We start from the raw sequence: 15,315 nt of genomic DNA, 5'->3' as shown, positions 1-15,315 counted from the left end.
CACATGCTTAAACACTTATATTTAACGAATGAATGATTGAAGGCCCAAATGCATCAATTCAACACTCAACATAAGCCCAGTTTTTAGTTGCCACAGTTATACATCTATATACTATATACAGTAATAATTTAATTAGATATGGAGAGGGCGAGGGAGACAGAGAGAAAAATACAACTGAGAGCACTGTGTGCTGAGATATTATTTCCTACTTTTATTCATAAAGGCCCACAGTTCAGCCTTATACTCCTAGGCAGGAGACCTGGGGGTAAGTGTCCTCTGTGTGGAGACTTGCCTTTTTCCTGAGTGAAGCTCTATAGCAGGAACTTGGAAGAGTAGAAGAGTGTATCAGCTCAGGGCTCCTGGGTGGCTCAGATGTTAAGCATCTGCCTTCAGCTTAGGTCATGATCCCAGGGTCCTGGAATTGAGCCCCACATTGGGCTCCCTGCTCAGCGGGAAGCCTGTTTCTCCCTCTTTCACTCCCCCTGCTTGTGTTCCCTCTCTCCCTGTGTCTCTCTCTGTCAAATAAATAAATAAATAAAATCTTAAAAAAAAAAAAAAAAAAAAGAGTATATCATCTCCCCCAGCCCTGACTCCATACCTGGACGAGATGAGCAGCTATCTGCATGGTCTGACTGTACAAATTTCAGAACTTTGTCCATAATTAATCTCTTCTTCCAGGTTGCCCTGATGCTTGTAAACTCTGTAACTAAAATCACTCCTCTCACTAGAGTAAGGTTGCATCTCTAGAAGTTCACTTTTTACACCCTAGGCAGGTCCGGAAAATGGCTGTCACAATCAAGGTTTCAGGAATGTGGATTTGTCAGCCCTAGTTCCTATCACTAGAGAACTGTGCCCTGAGAAAATGGACGATGGAGAGATTCTTGGTGAAGGACCTGATGTCAGGAAATATTCGGGCCCGAGGTTCTGAAAGCAGCTAGAGGCAGAAGGGGCCTGTGTGAAACTCCATGTCAGTTCAGGAAGCTTAAAATCTCTGGTGTCCGCTAAGGAAGACAGGGGGAAGGTGAGTGAGGACAATCGAGCATCTCAGTTTTGTCATGGCATCGTCCTGCTCACCCTTAAAACAGGCTTTCCAAGTTGGGGTGCGTTTTTCTTGTACAAGCTATCACAACATATCTTGGTTTCTCTGTTTTCTTATAAAGGTGTAAAGTTCTCTGTCTACTGGGTGTGCCTCACCCCATTGCCACAATTTAGAAGTGTAACATTCTGACTGCGCTTTTGAAAATAGAGTGAAGTTTTGTGGCTACATATTTTCTCTGATTGCAAGGAAAGCAAACAAAAAATATAGACTCGAAGTGTTGCAGGAAAGGCTTGAAGAAAACAAAGTATTGGTCGACGGAGGTTATAAATACGATATGGTCACACCAGTTTCATTTCCACAGAGATGGGAGAAGCTCTGCTAAATCCTGCTCTGTGAGATATTTCTCTCTTCTACTGGGAACTTTCTTTCTGGGACTTGGTATGGGAGAGACTGTCCATGAACATCTTCCCCTTCAAGCAGAAATGCTGAAGAAAGGTCAAGTCTTCATAACTAATAACCACAGATAATTGAAACTCCATATACTCCATGGAATCTGCATTCCCTGTAAATTTCTAGATTTATTGTCTTAGTTGTCAGGCTTACTTAATAATACCTAATAGTTTCTGCTGCTTTTCTGTTTGCTCATGTACCCCAACCCAGAGCTGAGAATTTGAGGAAGACATAACTTTCCTGCTGCTCACCTCATGCTCTGCTTCACACACAGGAGTAGACTCAAAGCGATGGTTCTCACCAGTCAATTGTTTTTCCCTAGAACTTATTGGAAGATCAAGAAATGTTGCTTCTAATGTCTCATACAGAGTGAAAAATGTGCTTTTTATATTCTACATTGACCATAACATACAGTTAAAAAAATCCAACTCTAGCTAAATTTTGAAAAACGTGCTTCAAAGCCTGGTAAGTAGTGTCATATGTATTTTCTCTTTTGATTCCTCTAAACTCAGAAAATAGTGCTGACTCCATTTCAGAAATGAAAATGGAGGTCCCAAAAAAGTGAAGTGACAAGGCCACGCTACTCACAAGGGACTGAGCTGAAACCAAAACTTGACTATAGATTGTATTCTTTTCACACCCACTAGTGAGGGAGACAAAAGTACTTGGGTTGGCCGCCTAAGTATTTATTACGATGCCTTGCAGAATGCCAGGTCAAAAATCAAACAAAACCTGACATTAAAGATCAAAACCTCCCTGAGCTCAAACCCCCAGAAAGAAGGAAATTAAGGAGGAAAAAAGGAGGCAAATCGAGATGAGGATCTCTGGGTGATTTCACATAGGAATAGTGCTCACCTCTGACTGGCCTCATGGTCTCCTGGATCTTCCTAAACCAAGGCTCTGGGGCATGAATTAATCAGGCTGAGAGTCCAGGAATTTCACTATCCTCCTATTTCTGCCAACTGCTGATTTAAAGATGTGAATCCACTTGATTATCTAACAGTTAAGAAGTGAATCCAAATTTCAGGGACACGGAGATGAGAGCCCAGGGCAACACCTAGGACTATGACTGGCAATTAATTAGACAGATAGCATCTTACATTTGGAAAGGACCTCAGAGGTCTAATCCAATCCTGCTCCTAGGACTGGAATCCTTCCTTGGCAAGGCTGACAAACTGTCATCAGGCCTTCTTTCTGCGGATGGGAATTTTCATGTTTCTTGAGGCCACCATTCTGCTATGACTAGATGAGATCTTGTGGGTACTAGGTCTTGCCTCCATGGAATTGAGCTCTATCCCCTTTTAAACTGTAAATCCACCTTTTGGACCCAGTTCTTCCCTCTGGCACTGTAATGAGTATGGTTGCTTATGCATTTAAACGCTTTTCCCAATATGTGAAGTCATGGCTTTCTTAAGTTTCCTCTCTAGCAAAATAGACTCAGTTTCTCCCAGACTTCCTGTATTGACTGTATTCATTAATTTTAAGTCCCCCCCTAGAAGGTTTCTTGCTTGAACACCTCCCACCCCTCCACTACTTTTTTAGTGACACAGTGACATACAGTCTGTTTTCCCTGCTTAGTCTGACCCAGTATTAACATACTTTCAATACCTTTACTGATCATAAGCTCCATAGCAATGAGGCTATACATATATATTGTGTTTGGAGATGGTATCACTCCCTGAGCTCTGTAACCCACCGGAGTTTACCAAATGAGAACTGGTTTTCTTCATGTCATCTACCTCAGAAGCCACACCACCAGTGAGGGGGCCAGATCCAGTTGTCAAGATACAGGCCACAACTAATACACAATTGTCCCTTTGAACCAATTTTTGCTTCCATAAGCTTTTTATCTATCTAGTCTTGCATCTTTTTAAAATACAGAGGACAAAAAAAATACAGGCAAGAGACTAGTTCACCAGCAACTTTGACAAATAGCCTTTGAAAGAGACTGAGTGACATTCGGAAAGTTGGTAAAAGCCACCAGAGTCAAAGCAACTTCTCAAAAAAAAAAAAAAAATGTGGCTATGCTATGCTCAACCAGGCCACACCTGTTTTGAGAAACCACCAAGTGTTCTTCAGATAAACAGAGATGCCAGGTCTGACAGTCTCTAAGGCAACCAGATACCGATCATCATTACACACACACATGTAAGAGGCAGAAAGAGACAGCAGTGACAAACATGAAGGCTCATTCTCTCATCTGCTCACAGCTGCTGGAGACAACTCTGCCTCCGGAGCCCACCCCACATCTAGTTTCAAACCCTAAGTTCTAATTGTAGTGAAGAGAATCCCGCAGTTGGGAAAATATCCAAAGGATCTGGAACCCAACCCTTAAGCACACATCCTGTCCCCTAATGTGGACTTCAACATGGATTTCTGAGCAAAGAAGACAAGGCGTAGCTCCTGGCAGTGTTCACAATAAAACAAAATGTGTATGCTGCTAGAGTTCATGAGGGTATACACTTGGTGATAAGCCAGTAAGTCTGGGCAGGAAGAGACCGCTTATCTAATTTGGCTCCCTGATGACTAGATTGGATTTTTCTTAAGAAATCACCATCAAAATATACCCATGTCCCTGCATTCTGAGTGTTTATATCTACTGAAGATGTGTAATATCGTATTTTCCATTTTGTGACATTTCCAACTTGTGATATTTTAACAAAAATGATGCATACGAACATTCTGTGGGAAGTTCGCAGATACGGGATGGATCCAGGAGTTGGAATGGGAGCGTAAAGGATCCTTTTGAAATCATTGCACTGCAATTACTTAATGCCTGGGTTTTCTTGTTCCCTAGATTTTGTGCTTCTCTGTCTTGTTCCTTGGTGCCATTCCCACGATTCCTGGTGTCATGCTCTGCACCTTGTTCGTACTCAAGAAATAGCTGTTGAACTGAGTTACTATGTTGCTTTGAGGAGATACAGCTCAAAGACAATGAAGATAAACTGAAATCTCATGGCTCAGGAGGAAATGGGAAAACATACTGCAAAGATGGACGAATTAATGAGCTAATGAACCTTGAAAAGGTAGAATCATAAATGCTAATGACAACTATTAGTTTATGAAGCTTAATTATAAACAGAATAAATAAATTCATTGATCTAGCTGGTCAGAGAGCAACCATCTTTATTAAAAGGCCTGAGCAGGGCAAGAATAGTTAAACAGAGATGAAGGGCAAAATGCAACAATCATGGTGGTAAATATAACCAGTTTTATATCAACACCAAGGCATTTAACACAGAGACATCAAAATAAAATTGTCAATATCACTCAGTCAGTGTTTATTTTATATTTTATTGTCACAAACTTATGGACAAGCCAAGAGACAAAACCAAAATCATAACAAGTCCTATCACCAAGAAATCAAATAGCCATTTGAGTAGTCTCTCTAAATATATATCCTTTGAATTTGTCTGCAAATATCACAATACTTAACCACACATACACGCATTTTTTTTAAATTGGACTAACGTTATACATGTTATTTTATAACTCGCTATTTCACTTGATAGTGGAACAGATCATGTTTTCATGTTATTTAAATATTCTCTATTTTTATGGCTCCATATTATTTCATTATATTTGTGTATCATACGTATTATGTAATAATGGACATTTAGGCTGACTCCAAGGTTTTTTCCTATTGTTTCTCTGTTAAGCCTATTGTTGAGTTTTCTGGCAAGGTTCTGCAATTTATTTTCTTGCTAGCAGTATGTAGATGGGCCTTTTATCATCTACTGTAGAGGGAATTGTGACCGTAGCTTAAAAATTATATATATATATATATATATATATATAATTTTATTATATATATATATAATAAAATTATATATATATATAATTTTTTTCCCACTAATTTAAGAACTCTTGCTATTGAAAAGTAAGAAGGATTTAGGGGAAGTGACTTACCATTCATCATATTTGTGTCCATTGATTAGGCCCCTAAAGGGGCCTATTAGGCCTATTTGGCCCCTAAACTCTCTATAGGAGAGTCCTTATAACACTGCAACACTTTTTAAACATAAGGTTTTGAGTCAGTTTAGGATAGCATTTTCCCAAAATATTTTTGCATCATCCAAAGTTAAATGCGTATTATCACTTCTAAGAAAAAACCCTCAAAGTTACATATTCTTATTTATTTAAAAAAGTGACTGGAAAAGACATGGGTAAAAATACTAAAGTGTAAGACACTCTGTGGACAGTGGCTTTTACTTTATATTTGTAATTTCCATCTGGTTTTATCTCTGCTGCCCTTCTCCAGAGTCATCCTGTAAGCTTTTTGCTTGTGTTCCATATCTGAGAGACTCTCCTAGGAAAGCCAGGATGGTGGGTCAGCTGGTGAGAACACTAGCACATGTAGTGAGAGCAAAGCTGCTCCCTTTGGGTTATCTGGTTTTGAGTAGGAGACATGAGACACTCCTGCACAGACCCAGATCATCTGTCTCTTGCCCCCACCTAGTCAATGGAAGAAAAGATGGAGGTTGGATGGTTTAGGACAATTTGTCACCACAACTAGAAACAGTGCCTGCCTAGCTTAGAAACCTAAACGACTTCGGGTCAGGAGTGTCACCCTGATGTGCAAAACACAGCAGCTTTCTTCACCCAACACCTTCCCCTCTGGTCTGCCACTCAAGTGCTTGGAAATAATGACAGTCATGGCGTAGGCTTGGCGCCGGCAACTCTACCATGAAAACTAAGAAAAAGAAACCTTTTAGGACAGAATCAGGAGGCCAGCAGGGGGAGCCCTACCACTTGTTGCCATGACTGACCCAACAGGAAGGGAGACATCTCACAGGTAAGTATTACTTCAGTGTCTCAGCAGCAGGAAGGAAGTTTTTCCTACCCTGGCAACAGCCCAGCCAATGAGAGTCCACCACAACTCAGCCAATGAAAAGCCGCTATACTTTGAAACCCAGGTTACTCTGATGGACATTTTGTTTATAACAACTTTCCCAGTGTTCCTCTTTCCTCTATAAGAGAGTGTCCCTGTCCTTTATTGGCGGGACTTGCTTGTGGGTTTGCCAAAGACTGGGATTGTGATTCTCTGCTATTTTTGGATAAAGGGATTAAAAAATAAAAAAGATTTTATTTATTTATTTGACAGAGATCACAAGTAGGCAGAGAGGCAGGCAGAGCGAGAGAGAGGGAAGCAGGATCCCCACTAAGCAGAGAGCCCAATACCGGGCTTGAGCCCAGGACCCTGGGATCATGACCTGAGCTGAAGGCAGAGGCTTTAACCCACTGAGCCACCCAGGTGCTCCGAATAAAGGCATTTTTACTGGTAAAATATCAGGAAGTTTTATTTTTATTTTTATTTTATTTTTCTCAGTATGGGGATGGAAACAGCATAGTTCTTACTTTAAAATGTCTTCACAGCGCTTGGGTGGCTCAGTGGGATAAGTGGCAGACTCTCAATTTTGGCTCAGCTCATGATCTTGAGGTGCTGGGATTAAGCCTGGAGTTGAGCTCTGTGCTTAGTGGGGAGTCTGCTTGAGGAATTCTCTTTCTCTCCTCCCTTCCGCCTCTGCTCCCTGCTCCTGCTCTCTTCTTCTCTCTGTAAAATATATAAATAAATATATATATTTAAAGATTTAATTTATTTGTTTGACAGAGAGAAGGAGAGCGCACAAGCAGAGGAAGGGGGTTGGTGCAGAGAAGCAGGCTTCTCCATGACCAGGGAGCCCTACGTTGAGTTTCAGCCCAGGACCCTGGGATAGTGACTTGAAACAAAGGCAGACGCTTAACTGACTGAGCCACCCAAGCACCCCAATAAATAAATCTTTTAAAGTAAATAAAAAAAATAAATAAAATTTCCCCATTTGTAAAAGAGTTAGTATTTACTCTTATTTAACAAATGTTTCATTTCTTTAATTAGTGATGACAAGGTTAGTGTAAAATTCAACTCTCCCTTTTTTTCATTCTCGTCAGCCTGGGAAGAGGAGATCTTAGAGATGCTGCGGTCCAACTGTGTAGGTCTGAGTCTTACTTCCTCTACCTATGATTTGTGTGCCCTTGGCAAGTCTCGTACCCTCTCTGTGTCTCAGTTTCCCCATTTACCCAAAGTGGATAATGATTGTGCTTTCTGGCTAGCATTGTTATGAGGATGAAATCAGTGAATTCATGTCAAGTGATTTTAGAAGAGTACTTACCATGGGTTAAAGACTCAATAAATGCTAGCTGCTACTGTCATTGTCACTCCTCAGTTCTGAGCAATGTTTGGACCCATGGCTTAGTGAATGACTCTCATGGCAAACTTGGTGCTGTTTTACTGCAGCTCGCGTTGAGAGCAAGTCTAAGAATATTTACTGAAAGCTGTAATTCTAAACCCTTGAGGACCCCAAACCATTAGCAAAGACTGTGGGAAATTTGTAGCGGACACCAGAGAATCACTGCTTTCACTTACACGATTATTGCTTCACCAGCCTTTTCCCACCCCTCAGTGCAAGACAAATCCACAGAGTAATAAAAAACATGCATGACAGTTGGGTCAAGAAAGCAGCATAAAGCAGAAATCAGCAACAGAGCTGCCCACGCTGTTCAGCGGGTATCGTGATGCCCTGAGTTTCTGTCCCCCTCCTCTTTTCCTCCTGTGACTAAATGAGTAGGCTTCAAGCATGCAAACACATGTGCACACGATTCCCACAGCCACTTAAAGGAGACCCTGTGCGTGGCTAGAGTGATCTGCTTCCTTGTGTCAGGGTAGGGGGTTGTGGTGGTGGTGGTGGTCATCTCTCTGGTTCCAGGTGCTGGAGGGAGGCACAAGAGGAGATAGCTTCAGGGCAGGGACTGCAACATGGTCTTTCCTGGAATACTTAAATCCCCCTCTCCCTCCCTTGGTTTTCACTTGCGTCATAAGCCAGGAGAGTAGAAGACTTGGTTTACTTGGTCAGGTCAACTTAACTTATCCCCTTGGGTGCGTATAATTTCCTTTCTTAGCCCACATGTCATATGTTAATACAAGAGCCAACCACTTCTATGTGGGCCATTCCAAATATGTTTAAGAACACATAGTTCTTAGATTTACTGTGCCTAGTGTAAACTGATTGGAAAGGATCCTCTTGTACAGTTGGGAATGAAGATCTTTTTTCCTTAAATATGTGTCAGGAAGCTTCTCTTCTCACCTCTGCCTAGCTTCCTTTTTGATAGTACAATGAGACAAATTAACGCTCCATTTTTAGCCAGACTGATTGCCAGAAAAGTCAGGGAGCTGGAGAGTGCTTAAGAAAGGCCAGCATCAACTTGGGGCTGGTTTTTCCAGAAGTAAAAGAAATAATAAGCTTGGAGCCCAGGCTTCAAGTTCATCACAGCAAGCAATTCTTCCCTGAGCCCAATTCCAACTTCCAAATTACAAATGAGCAGAATCTTCATAAGCATTTCAGCTTCGAAAACAGAAGTCTTGGGTTTGGGTTCTAGCTCTACATTCACTTAGCCGTGCACTTGGACAAGTCATAACCCCTGAGATTGTCAGCTCATCTTAGAACAGGTGCTGAAAATACCCACCTCTGCATAGGGACTAGGTGATGTCATGACTATGAACCATTTCGTTGCTATAAAACATAAAAAAAAATATGAAGAGGGTTTACTGCTGATTAGGACGTATAGATGCAAGACACTAATACATATGATTTCACTTATCTGGGGAATCTAAAAAAACAAAACAAAAAAAACCCAACTGAACGAATAAACCACAACAACAGCAACAGCCAAACAGACTCACAAATACAGAGAACAAATTAGTGGTTGCCAAAGCAGATGAGTGACATAGGGAGAGGGGATTAGGAAGTTCAGAATTCTAGTTATAAAATAAATAAGTCACAGGGATGAAAAGGACAGCATAGGGAATATTGTCAGTGATAGTGTAATAACTTTGTATGGTGACAAACAGTGACTTCAGCTACGGTGTGGAATGCTGAGTAATGTCACACACCTGATGAGGCTGTAACACTGTAGGTCAACTATGCTTCAACTAAAAAGTGAAAAAAATAAAACAAAACTGAATCCTCAGGCCTAGAATTGAATGGTGCTATCTCTTATGGCAAGTTCTGAAGGTGAAAACAGATCATCTGTGAAGAGACTACGAACATTCTACTGCACAGAACCTTGTAAATGTATTGAGGTTAAGACACAGATGGCACAGGAGGGAATGAACACTTTTGTGAAAAGGTGAAACGCTCCTTTGCAGATCATTAAAAGCATTCTCATTTGCTCTTTGGCAGTGGAGAACAATTCCAGTTTGATGCTCTTCCCACAGTTGTCCCTCGGGATTAGATCCCATGCTGGCCTGGGTCTGCCACCTGGCACGTTCACTGGGAGACCTTGTTCTTTACAAGGCCACTTTACTGATCCCAGCAAACTTCCATGTTGTCTCAAGTTTCCACTTGCAGATGAAAAATGTACTATTTTTCTCCCATTTGTACTTTAGACTGCTTCAAATAATGAGGTATTATTTTGATACCACCCTTCTGTGTTTCTTTGTTCTAAATAAAGAACTCAACATCCTATGAGTATTCATTTTCATTACTCTCTGGAGAGGCAGGCGAAGGCAGGAGATTTGGAAAATGGAGGCACGGATGTTTAAACCATTAGCACAGAGACTTATCCAAAGTCACCAAGTGAGTAAGAGGCAAAATGGAACTTGTGGAGATCTGGTCTGGTCCTAGAGATCCCTCGGGAGAAGCATGGCTGCGTAAACACGTGCACGGCCAACATTTGCAAGAGCAGATGTTTCTTCAAGCCTACTGTACAGCGAGGCCCACCCTTGCCTATCTGTTCCTATCTGCTTTTATTATGCTTTGGGGCTCTAGCATGATAAGACTTCCCATATGGTACTTGTATTAACATTAAATAATGGTCATTGTATTGTGTATGCTATCACCATAGAAATATTTACTTAGTTGAACACAGACACCGGTCAAGCAGAGTGATTGAAAACAAGCTAATCATAAAAACCATTCATGCTCACATCTATTTATAAAATCTGTTTCGTTTGTGCCAGTTAAGTATAGGCTTTGTTCTAAACAAACATGCAAACCTTCTGCACATCCAGAGACATGAAAGGCACCCGCCTCCCCCTCTTCAGAAAGCCTGGCCATGGGGTGTGGCCTGTGCTGTGTGTGAACTAGCAGGCATGCTTTCTGGGGCTCAGCTCGGCTCCTCTGAGGCTGAAGCTTCCAACCCTGGCTTTCAGGGTGCCTTTGTGTTTTCCCCTCTCTGGGGTCTCGCAGGCCTCTAGGTCTCAAACTTGGATGTGCTCAACAGCAGCCTGGGGGTCTGGAATAAATGGAGTTGGTCTAGTTCCACACCAGAGATCCTCTCTGGGTGGCTGAGGAGCTGAGGTGTAGGAAATGGATTTTTAGGAGACCTTCAGGTCGTTCTGGTTTTGAGGGTGTGTATTTTCCACTTGAGAAATGGCCCTCGTGACCAGGCTCCTCCAGGACTCCTTTCCCCCTGCCCACTCCCTTAGCCCCCAGCAGTTGCCATGGGGATAGAGCTGGTGCTACTGAGCATTGCCTTCCCATGCGCCTAAATTTTGTCTCGACGGATACCAGAGATATCCATAAATGTATATTCCTTCCATCCTGTATAGTAAAATGTGTGAGAACCTGGGTTTTGGAGTCAAACAACTTGAAACTGTCTCTGCAACATACTAATCATCTGGACTTGGGCAAACTATGTAGCCCCTCCAGGCCCCTCTGCCTTTTTAAATATACGAAATGGGGATAGGGGTGCCTGTGTGGTTCAGTCTGTTAAACGTCTTCCTGTGGCTCAGGTCATGGTCCCAGGGACCTGGGATTGAGCCCCATATCAGGTCCCTGCTCAGTGGAGAGTCTGTTTCTCCCTCTGCCCCCTCCTCCCACTCATGTGCTCCCATGCACGCTCTCTTCTCTGAGTCTCTCAAATAAACAAATAAAAAATTTTTTAAAAATACAGTGGGGGAGGGGCACCTGGGTGGCTCAGTGGGGTAAGCCTCTGCTGCAAGATATTAATACTGATTTCACTTACCTGGGGAATCTTAAAACAAAACAAAACAAAACAAATAACAAAACTAAATGGCTCAGATCACGAACTCAGGGTCCTGGGATCTAGCCCCATGTTGGGCTCTCTGCTCAGCAGGGAGCCTGCTTCCTCCACTCCACCCCCCTGCCTGCCTCTCTGCCTACTTGTGATCTCTCTCTCTCTGTCAAATAAATAAATAAAAATTTTTAAAAAATACAATGGGGATAATAATAGCACCTGCCTTATTGAGGACAATGGTCACAAGGCATGTAGAAAGTGCACACAATCCACACTATTAGTATTTCTGTTTCAGACATGAAGTTGAATCGAGCTGTCCTTTTGGATCAAAGAGTCTGGGAAAATGTCACCTGAGGAAATGTGGTGTGATGCAAAGGACAGACATAACCTATGTTGATTCCTGGTGCTACTACCAAAGGCCCGAGTGACCTTGGGCTGGTCCTTCGTCTCTGGAAGAATCTATAAAATGTTACCCATGAAATGAGAGGGTAGGTCTAGAGCAGTGATTTGCGAACATTAGGAGCAAGGTATTCCTGTCGAATCTCAGTAAAATGATGAAATCTTTGTGTGTATACACACAGCATTCATCGACATACAAAGACAAAGTTTTCCTCTATATTTTTTAATTTAAAAAGAGGATTTATATTTATTAAACTCAGCCTGGTTGACCTGTGTTTGGGAAATAGTCCTGCTTCTTTTGTAGGAGAGATATGATGGCCTTGCTCCACATGGGCTCAGTCAAAATCAACCCCCTCCTGGGGCTTCAGTCCAAGTAGCCCACGTGGACTCAGTCAACCTGGCAGCAACTCACATGGGCTGAGTCAAAATGGCACCCACTCAAGGAAACTCTGGCCAAGTGTCACCAGCCCACAAGGTCTTGGTCCAAATGGCACCCACTCAGGCGGCCTTGGGTTGCCAGTCTGGGTTCCCATGGTACCCTCCTATACTCTCTCAGACAATATATGGTGTTTGGCAAGTCATGCAATAACAGTGGGCTCCCAGCAGTTACAGACTCTCAAGTGGGGGAGCCACTGGTACAGATGGCTGTGTGTGTGTGTGTGTGTGTATGTTTTATTTGCTTGTTTGCTTATAGATCCACTCAGTAAGAAGGTAGATCCGGAAGCCATTCTGGATAAATAGGGGTTGGGGACTATTTAAGAGCTCTTCTTTCTCTCCCCCAACTCCAGAAAAGACCTGCAAGGAAGCTCTCTTTCCTCAGGAAGTAGTTGCTGGGCACCTACTGTAGCAGGACTGTTCTAGATGTTTGGGGTATATCACAGAACAAAACGCCATGCCTTGCTGGGGAGTGCCACCTCTGAGGTCACAGTTGGGAGGCCACAGGCTCTTGGTGATGACAACTTAGTCTCTTGGGCTAGGATCCCTGGGAAGACCCAGGATTAAGAAAAAAAAAGAAAAAAGGAAAGCTTGCTTTCGCCGCCTGCTCTCCGCCTTTACCTCCTCTCACCCCTTGTCAGTCGCTTCCTTCTGTATCTTGCACATTTTCCCAAAACTGGCAGCTGAATTTGTGACTGGGGACAAATGCCTTTCTCTTTCCAGAGTTTGTTTCCCCATTTACAAGAAGAGGGGCTGGGACTCTAGAGATCCAGTCCTCTTCCATCTCTGTAATTGAGTCTAATTAACTCAGCAGAAATAACACCACCCCATTTAGCCCAACTGTCTCCTCATCCTCCCCCTACATACGCAAATAAACACTTGGTGGTGTCTTAGAAATGAGCCAAGCGATGTTAGCATAACTTTGAAGCTATGCTTGTTAGCAGAACCCAGTACTACCTCAGTCTTTAGATGCCAATCTTTCAACGACATTCGAGAACCTTGCTTTCCTTGGGCCTGGCCAGGGATCCATGGACAGTGATCGCTCTGGAGGCCAAGGGAATGACACTTGGGTATTGGATGTAAAACAAACTGAAAAAAAGAGTGCTCCCCCCCTACAGCCCCCATCACACTGTCCTTTATCACATCTGCTCATGTGGCATTGAAATGCGAGTGAGAACCGTGTTCCTGGCACATGGTAGATGCTCAAGGATTATGTGTTGAGTGAGTGAACAGACTCTAGTTTAGTCCTTCTTTGGTTCATGTAGTTCTACCCACCCTTTACCAGCCGGCTCTGCTTTGGGGGGAATACGTACCATTCTGGGTGGAGTCATCCACAAAAAAAGTTGACAAGAGGCTAAAGTCAACCACGTCTCTGTGCCAGATTGTTCCATGTTCTTCTTCCTTTCAGCTCAGTGTTCTTAGACTTACTGCTCTTCAACACCTGACAAAGCAGCAAAGACCTTTCTGATGTGCAGTCCTCTAAGGGAAACAGGTCTTCAGCAAGGACTCTGTAGGCCCAGGCACCCTGCAGTGGCAAGTGGGGTGTGGGGTTGCTTTGGAGAAACACAGGCCGAGCCTGCTACGCCTGACTTCCACCTGCCACCAGGACCAACATCGGAGCAAATTCTACTTGCCCTCTACCTGGCACTTCCAAGGGAGCCTTTCTGAAATGATCCTGCCTGGGAGAAGTATCTGATATACGAACCCAGGGAGCTGGCCTTAGTGAACACGAAGTGGTTACATTAAGGATTGGGGTTCTGTTTATTGACAGGGTCATGGCCTCTCATGGTTATGACCCCCGAGGGACCCCGGCATGGAAACGGGATTTGTAACGTAACACTAACAATAACACACTAGAGACAGCCGTGACAGGGCCTGTTTCTCCTACATGCTGCAGCTGGCTCCTCAGGATGAAGACAGAGCAGGGAGCAGGCAGGAGACAAAGGGGCAAGCATGGAGTCCGTGGGCCTGGAGGTCCCCAGCCAGGAGTCCAGTGGGGGCTTCTGCCGTCCCTGCTGTTGGAGAGTTGCCCCCTGCTCCTGAAACCTGCTTCGCTCTAACCTGTCTGGAAAGTGTTGTTGGCTCTGGATGCCCACCCCCTCCCACCAGCTCCCAGCCTCAACCCAGGAACCCCCTCCACAGATCCCCCTCTCAGCAAGCAAACCTGCTCTCCATCCACCACACCTCCACTCCCTATCCCCTGTGAAGATTTTTTTTCCTCTCTCTTTCTCTCTCTCTCAGGGACTGTGGAGGTAAGAAGACAGAGCATAGAAAGGAAGTGGAACCTGAAATCCCAGGGATTTTTTGGCTGTGCAGACAAAACTCCAATAGGACGTTCCCTGCAATTCCCGCTCTTGCCTCTTGGGGGCAGGGTTTGGGGGACTGCGGTGAACCAACTGAGGCAAAAGGGGTTCCTGAAATCACATCTCCTTTAGCTTTTCATCTTGGCTTCTTCTCTGGTCTGCATGAAAGGAGAAATCTGTGTGACCTCTGGAGCCAGACACAGGAGAATTTCCTGGTTGGCCAGTGAGTGGAGGGTTTAGAAGAATAGCCATCATTTCTGCTAGTTTTCCCATCAGTCAGTATGTCAGCCCTCGCCCGTCTAAAAAGCATGCAACGCCAGTGAGTGGAGATTCTAGGATAACCTGGCATTCATTCAGTGGTGGTTTCCAGAGGAAATAGTTAAGCACCTTTTTCTCCATCGTGCACTCTGGGAGTGTCAATTTCCTTGAACTGAGGCGTCGTGAACAAGAACAGTGTCGGCAGCAGCCCCCCAGTGGTCTCCACTGAGGCCCTCCCGTCCTGAAGTCCTCTAGTATCTCAAGTTTCCAACAAGTTTTCTTTTCTGATGCCAGCATTTAACCAAGCCTGGTGTCCCAGAGGTCCTCTCAGGGCAAGCCCTTCTTTGACTGCAAGGTGTTGTCTGCTTGATGGAGAAGCCAAGGAACTCAATGATGTGCTTGAATATTAAAAACAAA

The sequence above is a fragment of the Mustela lutreola genome, chromosome 1, assembly GCF_030435805.1.
Source record: "Mustela lutreola isolate mMusLut2 chromosome 1, mMusLut2.pri, whole genome shotgun sequence".
NCBI classification, from domain to species: Eukaryota; Metazoa; Chordata; class Mammalia; order Carnivora; family Mustelidae; genus Mustela; species Mustela lutreola.
This window is presented reverse-complemented; position numbering follows the sequence as displayed.